Genomic DNA, 20636 nt, shown 5'->3' on the forward strand with positions numbered 1-20636 from the left:
AAACACTTCGAGCACAACTTCGATGAGTCAGCGTATCCTATGGACATGCGTGAATGTGTATTTTTTCAGAGTTAACGATGCTTTTGAATTTGAGAACTACAACAATATTTGCTAAATTTTTTTGAATTATGTACTACAATTCAAGCATGTTTGGAAGTACGTATGCTTATGAATAAATTGGAAAAAAATAGAGTAAACACCATGTATATCTACCGCAAGTCTGCAACCACCCGCAAGTCTGCGGCCGCTAGCCATTCGGCTTTGCACCACCCGCAAGTCTGCAACCCCTACGCACTCGTCGCTTCAGCGGCCAGGAGACCAGGGTTTGGGGCGCCTCGTCTTTGCCGCCCGCCGCGGCGCCGCAGCCCCGCGCGTCTCTCCGTCCGCGCGGTTCCCAGCAGCCCGGCGCATCCCTCCCGTCCGTGCGGCATCGCAGCGGTCCGCGCTTCGGAATCCCACTTGCGCAACCCGCGATGGACCGAGCCGCCCGTCTGCCTGCGGCCTGGAGCGTCCCTCCCCCTCCCTGTGCAGCCTCGGCAGCGAGGCGGACCATCTCGGCGGGCGACGGCGAGCGCGGGGTTGGCGGCTGTGGTGATGGTGCCGGCGAAGGATCCGGAGCCGATGGACACGATGAGAGGAGGTCGTTGACGCCGGCGGCGGGCGGGAACTCCCGCTCGTTGTGGAGCAGATGCGTGATGGTGGCCGCCACAACACCCCCCCCCCCCCCCCCCCCCCCCTGATGCGGTGGCGATGACCGTGCGCCCGTCCAACGACCGGACGGCACAGGTGGCGGCGCAGACGTCGCGGAGGTGGAAGTCCAAGTTGTCGCTGTCGACGATGTCGGCGCGGGAGAAGAGGAAGGGCGCCGCCGTGGCGAGGTCGTAGCAGGGCGCCATGGTGTCCCTGAGCAAGGCATCCCCGAACACCCGCCACAGCGGGGACCTATCCCCTCGTTGGAACTGGAGCGCCGCCCACCGGCTCCCCGCGCATCCTCGGGCGCCTCAGCCGCCCTGCTTCCGCCCATCCTCCCCCCATATGCTCACCTCTTTCTCTTCGACGTCTGGGCGCCACCACCTCCACCCACTTTATCCCAGTGCGACTCTCGCCTGGTGACCAGACCAGCTCCGTCTTCTTCCGTCGCTGCGTGTGTCGCGCAACGGCAAGCTGCACCCCTTCCACGGCAACAGGTCATGGCTGTCGCTTTTCTCATCTCCAGGCTGCCAAGGCATGTGCAAGCTGTAAGTTTCTGTTGCTTCTTCTGCATTCTCTCCCTCCAACGGCTGCTGGCCTGCTGCTCACAATATGCTCAATGAAATGTCTGAAAGGGGATTGTATTATTTTTGCTGTGTTATTCAAGGTTAAATGATGTTGATGATTCCTGCCCAGTTCTATTCAGCAAAGCACGTGCTAACACTACCTTTTTAGGCAACAATTTTACTACACAGAGCATGTGCTTTGGTGTTTCTGTATCCATATTGCATATTGGGGCAACATATTCAATCTGGCAAGTATAATCGACAAGTTGATTAACAAGACTGAAACCAGTTGTTATTCTATTTCAATTGCTGGTAAATGTGCAGGAAGAAAATCTTCAGAGATTGATCCATCCAACCGAGATCCCCAGGTGAAACTTCAATCACAAGTATGGTAAATGTTTTGTTCAATCGGTTAGCTTTGTACTCGCCCTTTTCAATATAATAAGTGGGAAGTACCGAACTTATGGTAAATATTTTGTTCAATCGGTTCTTTGTGAAGACATTCTTCGTAGGTCCTAACCAATATGATCTTCCCCTGGCGAGTAACAATCTTCCATTTTCACAGGCCTCGTTTTAGTGACCACTAAAGAAACAACTCACATGGGAATACCAATTTTCAGCTACACCGTGAAATACAATGGCATACCGTAGAGGTATACCTTATGATGCCTGGCTTTCTCTGTCAGGGAGGTAACAACATGTCTTTTAGTTTATGATATGCAGCATATAGAAATATATTTACACTTAATGTCCATGCTAAAGCAAGCACCTATATATGAAAATTGAACTGTGTTGATTTGATATTGTTAGCTTCTTGTTGTTGTCACTATCGTGTCAAGGCTATGTCTATAGATGATGGAGGCCAGGTGGTAAGTTAGTTGTCAATACTACCGGAGCAATTATATTTCTCCAATCATTTTTTGGGGATACGTACCCTGTGTTATAACTATATATTTATGTTTGCTCCACCATGTTTGATCCGTGTGAACTGGATAATTTATCCGTTTAACAAGTTTACTGGTATTCCAGGAGTTTTTAAGAGTCTATTTGCACATTCTGATGCAAGACTCCCATCCCGTTTTGCAACACTAATGCATGTGATTGTTGGAAGGGAAATTGAGGTTTCAAAGAACCCTGAGTCTCAGCTATATATGCAGAAATTTTTCTGTCAGTTGGTTGTAAAGAACAAAAGGCACCCTGTTAGGGATGCCGAGGTTGGCGACATGGGCGCCATGTGTATGCTGTTTGATGCAATGCCGAGGCGAGATGACTTGCCTTGGACTGCTATGATTAGGCACGCGTACACTGCAGAGTTTCTGAAACTTTGTTTTTATGTGTGCTATGTTTCATTGTTCACTGATGGTATTGCTTTCGTTGATACAGAAAAAGGAACACCGAATAGATCATTTGTTGTGTGTCGGCTTTTCTGAGGCTTTGAACTCATTCACTTAAATGGCTGTTGGTTCAAGTGAGCTGCAGCTGAACATTCTGTTTTTATACGACAAGCAATTGCTCGCCTGAACTTTCATTGAACGGATGTGGAACGCAGGTAAAGCGTTCAGTGCATTGTGAGGTTAGGGTGGAGAGGAGAGTATACACAGCTAGCTATATGCTACATCCCGTAGTCCTGCACTCCAAGAATGAGAAAAAGTTCTAGCTACTGGCTTGCGGATGCGATCTGCCCATATGTCGATGGAGTGTAACACCGTACCTGCGCTGGCGACCTGTGGGCGCGCGGCATTAAAGACCATGTCATTTATGTCCTTCCTAATGTTCTATAAGAACTTAAGAAGGCGACGATCAGGGTTCTGAGCTGAGGAGCATGTAATTAGCATCGAAGAAACTGACATCCCAGTTGTCGCCGAGCTGTCCGAGCTGTTGAACCTGCACGTACCAGGTTCTGACCATATGTCCCTCGCATGCATGACGTAATCCTTAAAGAGGTGCTCGTGGTCTTCGTAGCCTTCGCAAAACATTCTTTTACCCCTTGGCTGGAAACGTGTAGCTGATGGTAATGTAGAAGACATTCATTAAGCTGTATGGAGAGAGGTCAAGTGTTTTGGGTGTGTTGATTCTGCGGTGAGAAATGCATTGCCTGTCCAGTGGCTTTGGCAGCTGTTATTAGTGGAGACAAAGCTTTGGCCATTGTCATAAAATTGGCACTATATTTTAGATTAATGAATGTAATTTGGTTCTTACACCAATGATGTTATGTACATGCATTTGTTTGCTGATTTGTCAAAAAGAAACAGCCATACATTCAGATGATTAGACGGATTTTGGTAAATTTAGACATGTTTTTTTGTCCACAACAATATCTATTATTGATTCCTTTTTAGGCAAAATAATTGTAACTCTGTTACTACAGTGATGCTTAGGTAACATAATTCTGAACTTCGTTGCCATTAATTGTAGGTCAATTGTATCCACAGTTTCATTTGTTTGCTTGTCTCAGTAATTTTATACTCCCTCCATCCCAAATTATTATTCGTTTTGACTTTTCCAAATAGAAAACTTATCCAAGAAGGATAAGGAAATTTACTCTTGTTTTGCATCAAACTACCAATGATTTCGAATTATACTTATGCCCGTGTGCTCTTAGATGATTGAAACTTAAAGTGGGTAATGTTAACTGCTGTGAGTCTCACTTTAGTTGTGAAATACATACCTGATATGGAGTTTTTTTTTCTTTTCACAAGATTTTGCTTTACTAAAATAAATTGAAGGTACATTAGGTTTCACTATTTAATACTCCATCTTGCTATTTGTACCACTAGGTTTAGGTTTAGAGATTAGACCAGTCTCAATGCATAATTTTATTGCACCGTTATCAAGACTGCAAACTTGTAACTGTACCTTGTTAGGTTTTGTGGGGATGAAACTTATCTCTCATTTCATCTCCATCCTCTCTCTCCTTGTAAAGACTTGCCAAGTCAGCAAAATTGCTGGTGTGGTATAGAAATTAATACTGATAAAACTCTCTATGAAACTCCATTAACTTTCGAAATCAGCTTTAGCCCTTGTGACTTAAAAAGCTAATTATCATACAATGAAATACTACAGAGGATGAAAGTCCAGTATGTCTATTTGCTCAAAACTGAAACAGAGGAGTGCGAGCCGGAGGCGCGCCACAGGCTCAAGTACCAAGAAGACCCCGGTGTACTTCCACGTCGTCAGCGCCAAGCCCCGGTGCTGATACAGTATACGTAGAGTTGGGAATAATTCGTCTTAATTAAGTTGTATACATGCACGGTTCAGCCCTCGGATATTGCTAGTTGTTTGTCTCTTCATGGTGACTTGAAAATACGATTAAGCGAAGAAATAATATTTTTTTCTTGAATACATAGGAGAGTTGTGCATCTTTAGATTAAGAAGAAAAAGGAAATTAAATAATAGTTCTCCTCGACTTGAATTTTGAAACTGATACGTTGGCGAGCTTCAGATAAATAAGGTTTTTTTTCTTTTCCATTTTTCTTTGTTGAAAGGATTTGCAGCTACGGAGGAGCTCTGCCCCATCACTCGCAGCGATGTAAACGAGCTACCATATAAAGGGCCTGTTGGGTTCCTTTGCTTATTTTTAAGCACCCGTCACATCGAATGTTTAGACACTAATTAGGAGTATTAAACGTAGACTATTTACAAAACCGATTACATAAGTGGAGGCTAAACGGCGAGACGAATCTATTAAGCTTAATTAATCCATCATTAGCAAATGTTTACTGTAGCAACACATTGTCAAATCATGGACTAATTAGGCTTAATAGATTCGTCTCGCCGTTTAGCCTCCACTTATGTAATCGATTTTGTAAATAGTCTACGTTTAATATTCCTAATTAGTATCTAAACATTCGATGTGACGGGTGCTTAAAAATAAGTTAGGGAATCAAACCAGGCCAGACAGGCGTACATGAGCCGGCTCGTCGGGAATGCCACGCCGTGGCTCGCCTGGTAGTTGCGGAACACCCGGATGGCGACGCTGTCCACGTCCATGTACCACCTGCCTTCAGTAGATAAATAACGTACCTTTAAAGTTCATATTAAGGTCGTGTAGAATAATTTTTAAATTTTGTTAGACATTATCAGATTTATAAACCCAACAGTCCATCAGGGATTACCCACTACTGGAAAACACGTCATTAGTCCTGGTAGGGTTCAAAGATACCGAAAATTCATCCGGGATTAAATTTTCAAGACAAAAGGAGGTCACCCGGGACTACATACCCCCTTTAGTCCCGGTTGGCCAACCGGGACTAGAGGGGCCGCCACGCCAAGCGCAGCACGAGCCCCTTTAGTCCCGGTTTATTTTATCAACCGGGATTAAAGAGGATACGTGCATGCGCGCTTGCATAGCGCGCACGTACCAAGACTTTTTTTTAATTCTTTTTCATATTAATATTGTATGCAAGTCATATTAATATTGTATGCAAATATTAATATTGTATGCAAGTTGTATATATATTTCATGGCAGTAGTGTCTATATACTTCATTCCTAGGATCGTCCCATCGTGGTGTTGCTTGGTGCAGCTATTGAACGTCCTGTAATAAAATTCCCCCGTAGGATTCATCACCTCATCCCAGGAATCCTATAAGACCTTCACATACTTCCAAAATCCTCTCCTTCTCCAAGAGTTTTTCTAGAATATTCCACATCTGTAATTTGGAAATATGTGAATGTTACACGAACAATTAAATATAAGAAGCTAGAAAACAATTAATTATTAATAGTTTTATTTTACATACATCTAGATCATGCGACGATAGCACCTTGCCATGCACAAAACTATTCGTGTGCTCGAGAAATAGTATCCACATAGATTATTGCCTTGTTCCTGTCTCAAGCACTTTAGTGGAAAAAACAAGTTATGAAATATTCGTGTTATGGAACGTACAAAATGTGCAAACTTCATACGTATCGGGAAGTCTGTTCTGAATGTAAGTTTTTCTTTGAAGTTACCACGGTGAGTCTTAAGGAATCGTTTCCATGCACTACGGATTAAAATAATGAATGATGCAGTGTTAGGTGATAATTTAGGAAACCAGCTTTTACATAGAGATAAAGGTTTAGAATTATTACGAATTTAGCATGCCTTGAATGTCTTGGTACTCCTTCGGTGGTTTCCTCAACGAATCGAACACAACGACGTGGCTTCTATCAATCATAATTATTAAGAGGATCCAGTGGAAACTGCATACATAAATGTTCATATTAGAGCTAACTAACATTAATTAGGTAAGAAAAAAAAACGAAAATAGACAGTACCCACACTTACTTAAAGTTATATGGCAGTAGTATGTATTCCTTGTAATTTTGTTTGTCCAAAAGATTGTATATCGCCTCCAATGTTTTCTTTGGCTGATCCCATATTTGAGCTTAGTTAACGAGTGATGGATCCATGAAACCAACATTGAAGTATGATTCTCTACGGCACCTCTGAATTAGCATCCTACATAAAATGGAAGACGAAGTCAATAGGGTGACGTACACACAAAAAATAATAAGACACTTACATATTGATAAACAGGCACTTCCACAACCCAGACGCTGATGAGAGAGACGTCAAGGGCATCCTGATGGTACACTTTATATATATCCTTGAATTCCGTCCATAGGAGTTTCTCACCTTTATAAGAAAATTAATCGATTTAACCCAAAGATCGAACATGAGCCTCTCATCGGCAGACTGCTTCATGTACCATTCAAGGAATTCGTACATCTTTGTGGATAGCTTCCGTACAATTGGCTCTGGAGCTGACGGTTCAACTTGCCCTAGAACTTCAGCAAGAGACAAACCTGTATCTTGCATAAATCCAATGACTCTGATTTGTTGTTCTAAGGGCATTACTCATATAGTTTTAGCGTCTTTATCTGGGAGATGCCCGCGCTAGGGGACAGTACAACTTGAAGACGACGCTCCTTGCCATTTTTTCTTCTCATCAGACTTAACTAACGAACGATTGTAGTTCGATAGTAGAGTCCTCTTTACTTCTTTTGACATGCTAATAAATTTTTTTAATTTTGCTGGATCTACTGGCTTTGGCTCCATCTCCTTTGTTTTCCTTTCTTCAGTGCATTTTTTGAAGAACTCCTTGCAAGTTGCTTGGGATAGCTCCCGCAACTCCTCAGTAGTCGTATCAATCGGTAGCTTCTGAATAGGTTTGGACTTCTTTGTTTTCTTTTGCTGCCTTGACTTGGAAGGCGGTGGTCGCGACTTCTTCAGAGGTGCTGCAGGTTCCTTGCTCGCTGCATGTTTTAGTCCCGACGACGGTGATCGGGGAGGGGTGTTGTTGTCGTCGTCACTCGCACCACTAGGATTCGATGGAGATGGAGACGGTGATCGAGCAGGATGTCATGGTCTTGGTGGTGATGATAGTCCTGGGGGTGGATGTGCTGGAGATGACGATCTTGAGTTTTGAGGAGATGGTCGCTGTGAGGGATCTACGGGGAGCAATGATGCTTCCGTGCCAGGGATGATGATGTAGCATTTGTGCCATAGAATGATCCCGTGAAGTGTATCTCCTAGTGTCCTTTCCCCATCACCTCCTGGAAGGTCGAGCTCTAGACCTTCATGTTGACTATCAACAATCTGCTCTAGGCCAACACTGGAGTAGCCAGGTGGAATCTCCATGCCATGGCTTGTCTGCCCTAGTAGGTTTGATAAAGCATGTTCGTACGCCACCTATACATATAGGAGAAATAAAGAAGTTATTAAACTCCCGAGGCGAGGATCAATTGAGAAGATTGCAAAAATTATATATATGTATACCTTAATAGTGATGTTGCCGAATGGTCTATGCAGCTCGCATGAGGTGGGCTGAGTGATGTCATCCACAGGGTACCATTGGTCGTCCACGGGTAATCTTGGCATGTTCTCATCGGGGACCCCTGTGGAAGCACAGCTGCTTCGCCGTTGAGAAGGGATGACGACGTTGGGATCCGACAGTGCTCTAGATTGGGCCATCTCGGCAACTGCTAGAGCCACTCAATGATTAATTTCTTCCAGCATTCTTACTTCTTGTGAATGCACTTTGGCTTCTAACATGCTCCACCAACTCTCCTCTTATTGTTCCTTTCTTCGCTTGCAGCTTCGGTACGACTTGATGTCCCTTTGGAAAGCAAACTTCCACGGAATGACCCCATAGCCTCGGTAGTGTTCTGGGTGCTCGGGATTCCCGAGCGCCAATGTGAGCTCATCGTTCTCTCTATCCACCTTCAACCTCCCAGCTTTAGCATCTTCAATGCTTTTATAAGCCTTTCGACCTTCTGACGTATTGTTTCATTGAAGATAAGTGTCCCATACTCTTGGCTCAGGTTGCCTCCATGAGCGTAATTCCAATTTTTTGATCAATTAGGTCAGTCAATAGTTGTTGGTACGATACCTCGATCGATTAGGTCTTGTTCCATCTTACGCCATTTGGGAATTGCAGTGATGTAACCACCTCGCCCTAGACAATGATGAGACTCCTTCTTGCTAGCATTGGCAATATTGACACAAACCTTATTCGCGCTACCTTCGCTCATCTTGTATTCGACAAATGATTTCTAGTGGTCCCTTAACTTTGGTCACTCATCAAAGTTTAGAGTTTGGCCCTTCTTGATAAAGTTGGCATCTAGATTCTTCTTGAATGTTTGGAATTGGGTTGCCATCTTCTTCCGCATCCACTCTTTCACATCTTTATCTTCTACACCTTTAGAAAGTGTGAAGTGTTTCTTGACATGTGCCCACAACATATCCTTTTTTGTCTGCGGGAGCACGTATGGATCAGTTTCTTTACCCTTCCACTCTCTGATGCTGATGGGCACGTTGTCCCTTACAATTGCCCCAATCTGACTCACGAACTTTCTAGCCACATGTTTGGGAGCAATCGGCTTGCCATCTTCTGTCACTTCCATGATGTGAAGCCTTCCCTCCATTATCTTTATACGACCTTGGGGCTTATTTTGCTTCTTCGATCGAGAGGGCTAACAGTTCAAGATTCGTTAATTAGTACATAGTAATAATGAGTATGAAATTATAGATGGGGTAAAACAATAAAAATGATATATACCTTGCCGGAAACTTCCGTCAAGACAAGGTTTTGTTCCGTGTTGTCATCAACGTGGTGCTCGGGCTCATCATTGCCATCACCGGACAAGTTGAGGAACATGTCCGCCTTGGTGTAAGTTATTGGAACGTTGGAGCCACTACCACCAGCAATAGTCTGCTCCATTAAATACCGTCGTCTCCCATCTCAACTAATTTAAACACACATGAAATCATAGATACATTAAATTAAAAATTGTATCAAGTAGTACAATTAATGTATAAACATGAAATCATAGAACAACCATGAAATAAAAGAAACTGATTGGAATATACACATGAAACCATACATTAAATTATATATACAACACCTCTACCAAATTCATTACATGAAATTTACATGAAATTAAACATTAAAAAAATCACGCAATTATATACAACACCTCTACTTGTATATTCTCACAAAAAATAATATTAAATTATATATACAACCCGTCTACCAAATTTCTACTAAATTATACTAATTTTCTAAGCATTTCTATAAAATTCTCCTAATTTATACTAATTTTCTAATCATTTATACTAAATTATATTAATGTATAGTAAATTATACTAAGCATTTATACTAAATTATACTAAATGTATACTAAATTATACTAAATCATACTAATTTATACTAAATCATACTAATTTATACTGAATGTATATAATTTATACTAAATTCTACTAATTTATACTAAATCATACTAATTTTCTAAAGAATAAAACAATAAAAGCTGGGCCCTTGCATCAGCTAGCCACGGGCTTACGTCGGCAAGGGCCCCGGTGGTTCGAGAGTGGGAGGGGGAGGGGGGAGGGGGCGGTGCGCTGGCCTATACCGCGCGTGTCTGGCAGGCTAAAGGGGCACGGTGGCGGGGCGACGGCGGGGATGGCAAGGTGATGGCCCGGGGGCGGGCTGAAGGCGGGGACGGCGGGGCGACAGCGGTTGGGGCGAGCGTGATTGATGGCGGGGCGACGGCGCGGGCGGGCGACGGCAGTTGGGGCGGGCGCAACGACGGGGGACGGTGGGCGACGACGGGGCGACGGCCGGCGGACAGGCCGGGAGACGAAAGGGCGGCGGCGGGATCTTGAAGTGTGGGGACGAGGCAGCCGGGGAGACAAGCGGGCGTATATAACCCCCATAGTCTCGGGTTGACTTTGTAATTGGGACTAAAGGCCCTTTAGTCCTAGTTGGAAAGGTCACCCGGAACTAAAGGTTCCCCCTTTTGTCCCGGTTGCAATTTGCACCCGGGACTAAAGGGTAATTTTCGCGCGAGAGCTGAAAATGCACCCTTTAGTCCCGGTTGCAATTTATATATGTTTTCGACTGGTTTTGTTGAATAAAAAATAAAAACTTTACATGTTTTGAACATTAAAAAAGTATATTAAATTAGCAAGTATATTTAAAATAAGTTTGAATCAATTATAATTCTATACTAGTTGTGTAAGTTTCTAAATTAATTATTTTAATGCATCACTATCATCAACAAGCTATTCAATTGAATAATTTCAACAAGCAAAAAATGCAATTGATGTATGTGGTTAAGTTAACATTGTTTATATTGATCGAATAAATCTTCACCTCAACTAATTTAAACACACATGAAATCATAGATACATTAAATTAAAAATTGTATCAAGTAGTATATTAATGTTCACCGTAGAGCATTACAATATAATTCAAAGCTTCTGATGGCCATAGAGCATTACATAAAGTGAACCATATTTAGTGCATTACAATGTAACATTAAAAAACTTCTTCTTGACGAAAGTTCCTTGGTCATGACCGTGGCGTAAGTACGGAGCCTCTTCTTTGGCTAGCATGATGCTTGGGTCAACTTCAACTGCGAATGGAGGCATGCCATCAAACTTATCATAATCATCTGACTGATATATTTTGTCCTTGACTCCCACGATTTTTGTTTTACCGGGAAGAACTATGTGATGCTTTGGCTCCCATCGTTTTTCTTTATCTTCTGAATTTTTCTTGGGTTTGCTAGACCTGGTGCACATCATTGGCAAGGACGAATGGTTCATCATTGTATCCAGTCTTGGTGAGGTCCACTATTGTCATTCCATACTGATCTTTCATTATGCCACCTCTAGTTAGCTTCACCCAATGAAAACAAAAAAGAGGGATGTTAAGCAGTCCGTATTCGAGTTCCCAGATCTCCTCTATGAAACCATAATACGAGTCCTTGCTCCTGTTGCTGTCTATGGCATCTATGCGGACACCACTATTCTGGTTGGTGTTTTTCTGGTCTTGGGCTCTCGTGTAAAATGTATAACAATTTATCTCGTAACATTAGAATTTCACGATTGTGCTAGAAGGTCCCCTGGCTAACCAAGTGAGTTGTTCATAAATCGTGGAGTTATCCATAAGGTGTTGACGCACCAAGAGGAAAAAGTGTCCATGTGATGATGTATAATCCAGGTATATTTGATTTTGTCGGGTATTGGGAAAATAGAATATGCTTGTGTTCCTCGATATATGGAGCGACAAAGGAGATTGTTGCAGAACAGTGAAGTGTGCTTTGTGGAAAAAATCAGGATCATTGCTCAAACTTGATTTCCTTCCAAGGGTGCCCGTTCCCCGCAGCCTCCCCTCATGGCGTGTTGTTGGAACCCCAATCAAATTAATTGAGTTAATAAAATCAACACAAAACTCAATGACCTCCTCTATTTCATATCCCTTGGTGATCCTTCCTCCAGGATGGGCACGATTATGAACGTAGTTTTTAGGACTAACATGAACCTCTCAAAAGGCAATATATTGTGCAGGATTACTGGACCGAGAATAGTCATCACTTTGACTAGGTGAACCAGGAGGTTCGTCATAATATTGAAGAAGAATGGTGGAAATACCAACTCAAAGCTGACAAGATATTGTACCACATCGTTCTATAGCTTTAGTAGCTTGGTTGGATTGATTGCCTTCTGCGAAATCGTATTGAGAAACGTGCATAACTTTACGAGCGCCAATCGTACATTCTCTGATAGAATACCCCTCAGTGCAACTGGAAGCAACTAGGTCATTAACATGTGGCAGTCATGTGTCTTGAGATTTGTGAATCTCTTTTCTTTTATATTTATTATTCCCTTTATATTCGAGGAGTATCCAGATGGAACCTTGATACTATTCATACATTGAAACATGCTATCCTTATCTTCCTTGCTGAGAGTGTAACTGGCAGGACGTAAGTAGTGCTATCTATTATCTCTCTTTTCCGAATGTAGGTCATCTTGTTGCTTCATACATTTGGAATACTATTTCAAGATTCTTTTATGATATTCAGCCTGAGCTTGTGGACTCGATGCTCTTCTGTTCTACCATTATTTTCTAGTACTGGAGGAGCGGAGGTGACTCTCCATAGACTTCGGAGAAGATTGAGTTATGTGTAGAGAATAGTGTAAGCACATTATGCCGTGTGCAGACACCAGTCTCTGGGATTGGAGGAACGGAGGTGGTACATCCATTACCGGTCCATCTGCATCGTACTACGTGAAAAATGAACATAAGGCTTCGTATTACATTAAGAACTTGATCGATATTAGGTTGGGGAAAAAATAGAGTAAGTGTGTTTATAATATTTAATTCTTACCTTAAACATGAGATAAATAAATTATTGGTCAAAGAAATACAATTATTGTTGAATTCTAGTGACATCAAAAATTGTATCAATTACCAGATTCTATTTTATTACACCTACAATTGATTTACCTTAATTTTATTGCAATGACTAAATATTAAAAACACATTTACTCTATTTTTCCCATACCTAATATTGATCAAGTTCTTTTAACTAATACAAATTATATATAACAAACAAGCTATCCATGAGATTCTAGCTCAAAAACATGTATAAATAAAAATCCTCTCCATTCTCCCTCATTCTAAAAAAACTTATTTGTCTCCCTCTCTAAAGCATAAAAGAAAGTATAATAATAATAAATGAAGGGAGGATGAAGTAGTTAACCTTCAAAACACTTTGCATGAGTGAAATTCCCATGGAAATGAGGAAAAAAATTCGAGCAGCACCTCCAATAAGGTTGCTTGCTCGCCATGGAGAGGAGGCCAAATGTGGTGGAGTGGCTCGGGCTCGGGGAGGAAGAAGAGCTCTCGGGCTAGTTAGATTTATAGGGAAGGAGATTTTGTCCAGGTTGGAAATTCCAACTAGGACAAAATACCACCCCTTTTGTCCCGGTTCGAAATTCCAACCAGAACAAAAGACCCCCCTGTCCCGGTTGGTAATAAAAGGGGGTGTCTTTTGTCTTGGTTGGAGTTTCCAACCGGGATAAAAGAGTGTGGCCGTTGGTGTGATATTTCTATCCATTACAATCGGGACTAGGGGGTTAGTCCCGGTTGGTATTTACAATCAGGACTAAAGCCCTCCCCCCCTCCCCGTCCAATGTTAACCAGGACTAAAGGGGCTGGATGGAAGGTCAGTTCTTCAGTAGTGACACAAGTGGTTGATTTATAGATGGAGGTGATTGTGAAACTAAGAACTATGATCTTGAGAACACAAGGGACACGAGGGTTTTAGATAGGTTCACGCCTCTAGAGAGTAATACATACGTACTGTATGCTTGGTGGCTTGTATTGCGTGACAGATTCGATGCCCTCGGGAGGCTCCCTTAGCCATCTTATATAGGCTGATGACCTAGGGTTACAAGTCCATTTAATCTACTTGGTAGTTACATGGAAGGTAATCTGAGTTGGATTATAACACGCGCTCCACAATATCCGGGCTGATTTGAATCACCTGGCCTCCTTGACTTGTACTCCAAGTATCTTCATGTCCTTGGCCTGCACGTTCCGATTGGACGGGCCCACTTGTCAGAACCGGCCAGTATCCTAGTCGCTGGGGACCCATGGGGTACCCATATCCCTCAAGCCCCCGAGCGATGTGTAGGCGAACAGGAGAGGACATCGCAGCGAAGCTTGAAATGTGGTCGGCTGAAGCTGTGATGGCGTCATAGTGACAGAGAAGCTGCACGGTGCTCTAAAAAGAAGAAAATCCGAGCGAACGCAGAGCCATACATGCAGAGCGAAGTCTAGTGCCAAGTTGATGGATGTCGAGCATCCAGCAGGTCAAAGCGAAGGACATGGAGGGCGTCGCAAGACGCACTCAATACGAATAGCCCCCGAGCATCGAAGCGATTAGTATAATAAGTCCAATGGTCAAAAAAGAAGAAGAAATTGATCCCAGAAGCATATCCAAGTGCCTGAACACAAGGATGGGCGAAGCCACGGGGGCATGCCAACAAGAAGTAGGCACCCAGCCCCCAAGGACGAGGATTGGTGGAGCCACGGAGGCATGCTGACCTGAAATAGGTGCCCAGCCCCTGAGGGCAAGGACTGGCTGAACCACGGAGGCACGCCGACCTGAGATAGTCACCCAGCTTTTGAGGATGAAGACTGGTGGAGCTGCAGAGGCACGCCAATCTGGAATAGACGCCCAGTCCCTAAGGACGAGGACTGGCGGAGCCATGGAGGCACGCCGTGTCGCATCCCGTCCCGAGCCAGAGAGGTTAGTCGGGCGACAGGACGCACGCCGAGTCATCTGTGGCACCCAGCCCCCGAGCCTGGGAACCGAAAGAGTCACGAAAGCACATCGAGTCGCCTCCTGCCCCGAGCTAGAGAGGTCGGCTAGGCAATGGGAGGCACGCTGAGTCGTCTGTGGCGTCCAACCCCCGAGCTTGGGAACCGGACGAGTCGTGGAAGCATGTCAAGTCACCTCCCACCCCGAGCCAGAGAGGTCGACCGGGCGACGGGAGGCATGCCAAGTCATCTGCGGCGCCCAACCCCCGAGCCTAGGAGCCACACGAGTCACAGAAGTACGCCGAGTTACCTCCCGCCTCGAGCTAAAGAGGTTGGCTCAGCAACGGGAGGCACGCCGAGTCGTCTGTGGTGCCCAGCCCCCGAGCCTAGGAGCTTGACGAGTCTCGGAAGCACGTCGAGTCGCCTCCCGCCCCGAGCCAAAGAGGTCGGTCGGGCGACGGGAGGCACGTCGAGTCGTCTGTGGTGCCCAGCCCCCGAGCCTGGGAGCCGGATGAGTCGCGGAAGCACGTCGAGTCGCCTCCCGCCCCGAGCCAAAGAGGTCGGCTGGGCGACGGGAGACACGTCGAGTCGTCTGTGACACCCAGCCCCTGAACCTAGGAGCCGAATGAGCCACAGAAGTACGCCAAGTCACCTCCTGCCCCGAGCCAAAGAGGTCGGCCGGGCGACGGGAGGCACGCCGAGTAGTTTTTGAGTTGTTAAAAGGACAAACAAACATTATGTAGCATTGTGTAGATCATTTAATAATTGAACAACTCGGAAGTTTGATTCGCTGTAGACGTAAATTCTTGCACGTCCTGCTCTTGTAGGTCATGTAATTTCCCCGGGTAGTTAGCTTGTTACGTTCAAGCACCTAGCCCAGCTGACCACTACTCACGGAGAGGACGAGTTATCTCAGGCTATAGCGCTAGGGCTAACCCGATGCTGGCATATAGGAGACGCGTATGATGAGTCAATGTTTCACAGATTAAGGCATGTATTACCTGAGTACTTTAGCAACCATTAAGAAAAGATGTACAAGACATAATAGAGATCACAAAGCAGTCGGAAATGTGCGAAAGAGCGAGAGTGTGCACTAGGCACTCGTAGGTCACAGTCCTGACTACCTGTGTAGGGGATGGATTAAGCCAGGGGTGAAACCAGGATGAACACCTCGGGGGGGCTAAATAGTAGAGATTAAGGGCTAGAGGTAGAAATTAATGGTGATTTGAGACTTTATCTACAGTATTTTACAGGTAAAATTAGGCTTTCGAGGGGTGCAGCCCCCCTAGCCCCCCTGGATCCGCCCCTGGATTAAACTGTATGAGCAATCGGGGTATGACCAAAGTGGTCGGCGGAAGTCATAAAGACAAGGAGGAGTCGAGGCGTATGTAGGTATATGAAAGCCGTAAAATATTTAATTATAAATAAACCTTAGCTTGATTCTTGGTCGAGTCAGAAAGTCAGCGTCCTGTCCGAGGGTCCAATGGTTGAAGTTGTCGTGGTCAATCATTAACGCTGCTCTGCTATGGAAGGCGTTCGAGCAGAAGTAGACCCGCAGGCCAAGCCATGCAAGGAGTAGTCCCGATTTGCATGTGTTGAGAAATAGAACGTGCTTAGTGTAATCCTTGTTAGCCGTCCCAAAAATAAGAGATGTACAATAAATAAACTAACCAAAAGGAAGAGAAGGAGCTTCCTATTCCATGGATGGACCGATCACGTAAAAGTCAGGTTCCTCATTTGCGAAGTGCATGCCGAGCACCCTTCACGCTTATCTGACAGGGCCTTCGGCCGTTCCTGTATGCCGTCATGTTATGCTTGTGCATGTATGCCAAAATGCACAGGTATCTCCTTGATCCATCGACGACGGTAATGCAAGGTGCCCGATGATGGCGACTGCGACAAAGTGCTTGACGATGGTGCGAACTGATAGGTCGCCGGTGATACCGCTACTGGTGAAGTTGCTAGAGCCCCAGCGATGTCATGGACTTTAACCGGCCACCGTGCGAACTATTCCCGGCTTTCAGAACCGGGCGTGGTTCAGAACCGGACGTGGGTGGGTGGGTGAGCGCGAGGAAGTTCTTTATGCTCTCGGGGAAGATGATACCGAGGCGAGATGCTATCAAGCTCGTTGGGGAGGATCTACAATCACCCATACCTGGCATGCCAAGTGTCGGATTTATAAGCCCGGCAGTCCACCAGGAAGTTACCCAAGTGGTTGATTTGTAGGTGGAGGGGCGATTGTGAAATCAAGAACTCAGAAGTGATCGTGAGAACACAAGAGACACGAGGGTTTTAGACAGGTTCGGGCCTCCGTAGAGTAATACCCTATGTCCTGTATGCTTAAGAGATCCGATGCCCTCAGGAGGCTTTCCTGGCCGCCTTATATAGGCTGATGGCCTAGGGTTACAAGTCGGTTTTTACTTGGTAGTTACATGGAAGGTAGTCTGAGTCGGACTACAACACGTGTTCCGCAATATTCGGGCTGATTTGAATCCCCCTGCCTCCTTAACTTATGCTCCAAGTATCTTCATGTCCTTAACCCGCACGTTTCGATCGAGCGGGCCCACTTGTCAAGACTGGCCAGTATCCTGGTCGGTGGGGACCCATAGGGTACCCATATCCCTCAGGCATTCATCAATGTTTGTTGATATTTATTAACATTTCGTAACACATTTGGCTTAATTGTCACCAAAATTTCTTGACATTAACCAACATTTTTTATATATACCAATATGTTTCTTCAAGTTTTTTTTACATTCACCAGCATTATTGTTCAACAACTGTTACACACACCAACTTTTTTCCATTCACGAACTTTTTTGGCTCAACATTTTTTTACATTTACCAACCTATTTTTACATTTACCAACCTTTTTACATTTAAAAATATTGAGATAGTTTATCTAAAATATTAATTTTAAAAAATACAATAAAAAAATAGTCATATTGATCTCATTTTGTAGTATTAATTGCAACGAATATCATGGTCAAACAGGTTTTAAATTGCATGCATGGTTTAAGGGAAAAGATCATTCAAAGATTAGAGTTTGCTTATATTCCCATCCTCCTCTATCCACTCACCATGTATTACTGGCGCACCACGTTGTGCGACTGCTAGCCCAATTATGATCGAGATGCAATTGCAACTGTCCATATAGTGTACCACGGATCTGAAACAGTAGAAGGTATGTAAAGAAAAATCTTGTGGAAAGCTGCGAGGACTAGACCGAAGGATTGGTTTTCTTTCATGCCTAGAGTAGAATCATAATTGGTCATTATGGTTTGATAGTAGTCGGTAGGTGTTTAGGTGGGGAATTTTTCCTCAAATCAGGCATAAATTCAAAATGCGAAGAGATTAGGCACTTTAAGTAGGAGCTTAAACTTTCTTAAGTTAACCCCTTTTATATGTAGAGACGGTACGGTCGACCGACAATTCTACAAGTCAACGTGCTGCCCACGACACAAAGACATCTGCAGATCCTCACAGTCCAGACTGGATTATTATTAGCAAAAGAATATAATCTGAACGAGGGCATGTTTGACCAGACAATACAATAATCATTCCCGTAACCTGTTCGCGACTTCGCGTACATGGAGAAGATGCCAATTGGTACAGATTGGACGCTTCCCCCAGAATTATACGACTTGTTAATTGGCGATCACTAGTACGTCTCTCTCTCCCCCTCCTTGACAGTACGCTGTATGCAACGTCGTGCCGAGCACTAACCAGGTAACCATGTCAAAAACCAGAGACAGCTGCCGGAGCTGCTGCGCGTTTCAGACCAACCTCCTAGATCATCACATCACAAGCTGGCAGCATTACGTGGAAACCTACAGATTACATACGAAATAATGATTTCCTGTCACCCTGATATGCGTACCATAATTATTGATCCTAATAAGGGTATTGGATCAACGTGAATGCCATGCATGGCCACCATAGTAGGACAACACCGATAATCATGTACATGCACAAACACTACCAAAAATGATCTTTTGTAATTAAAAATATTGCAACTGCGTACAAATTGTGGCAATATATATTTAGGTGATATTGCCACAATCTGAAATTTTTTCGGCAGTTATCATAGTTATATTGCAACAAAACAAAAAACCATGGTCCAATCATTTAACCACACAAGTACTTGCCACACCTGCCAACAAAAGTGAAATTATGGCTATAAGTAGGTATTGCCACAATTTTAGTCCCATTACAACAATTTTTGTTTTCTAATAGTGAAAGTTTGGATCAAAATCGTCAACATGCCCACATCAAGCAGGTACATGTCATTTCTAAAGCCATAATGACTTTGTCCAATTTCACGTAAGTATTGAAATTTTTGCAAACAGAGCGTTGATGACGTTAGTGAACATGTGTATGGTCGGTATTTCTAACAAAAGGGTGAAGTACAATATATCGTGTGCGTGTGCGTGCGCGCGCGCGCGCGCGCGTGTTGTACGTTGTAATTTGCATTTACCATTATGTACTCATTGCTTTCAACTTGGACGAAAGCACGATCCTGGTTTAGGACTCAAAGGGAGCCAAGAGAATTGATCCAACGTCTCATCAACTGTCTAGACAAGTAAACACGGATAATCATCCTATCAAATTAATATTGTTGCCAGATATGCTTCCATCTTGTTATATTCACTGCTCTTAATGCCACGTAGGGCATTCGAGAAGTACCATAGAAAAAAAAAACATAGACCTTTTTGGAAGGATTTCATTATAAATGACGAAATTCATCCTAAGGCAGCCGGTGCCCAATGATCAATGTGGGTTCTATGTAATGTGTTTCATGCACAACTACACTGGAGATGACGTGTCCGCTTGCGATCACCAGGTCCGTATAACTTGGTTGCGTGCGTGCGTGTGTGACTTCACAGTTGCTACTAAGAGATATATGGGCACTTCAAGAGGAGTTTGCTGGGTTCATTATGGATGAAGTGTGAAATAAAATGGACAGTTCCATCAATTGGCGAGTGATTTGTTCCTGTCAAGCTTATTTAATATATGTTTGATGTATGGACTTGTCGTTTAAGCTCGATGTATGCACTTTTCATTTCAATTTGATGTATCGACTTGTCATTTGAGTTCGACATATGCACTAGTCATTTGAGTTTGATGCATTGACTAGTCATTTGTATTTGATGGAACCAATAATATCATTTGATTTCTTATGCTTATTACATTTATAAGTTAAATTTGATAATAGAGCATCACCAACATGGCAGCACACACTGCTACCAGCAGCCTGCCAGGGGCCTGGCAGCCAGCGCCCAGGGCATCACTGCCGGCCCTAGAACCTGGCCGGTGGTTGTTGTGGCCCATCACTGCCGGCCCAAGATGCAGGCCGGTGGTGACGTGGACAGCATCACTGCCGGCTGGTGTTGCAGAACGGCAGTGACGAGGCATTCTGGCCACCGGTCCGGCAGTGATCCGCTGAACAATCACCACCGGCATCTAAGCACGTGTTTCCGGCATCTAAGCACGTGTTTGGATCTTATGTACAAATTAAAATTTATATCACATCGAATATTCAAAGATTAATTAGAAGAACTTAACATAAGCTAATTATAAAACTAATTACATAGATGGAGGCTAATTCCCGAGACGAATCTATTAAGTCTAATTAATCCATCATTAGCGCATGTTTACTGTAGCACCATATTGTCAAATCAAGGACTAATTAGGCTTAATAGATTCATCTCGCAAATTAGCCTCCATCTGTACAATTAGTTTTATAATTAGTCTATGTTTAATACTTCTAATTAGTA

Source organism: Setaria viridis, chromosome 1 (assembly GCF_005286985.2).
Source record: "Setaria viridis chromosome 1, Setaria_viridis_v4.0, whole genome shotgun sequence".
NCBI lineage: Eukaryota > Viridiplantae > Streptophyta > Magnoliopsida > Poales > Poaceae > Setaria > Setaria viridis.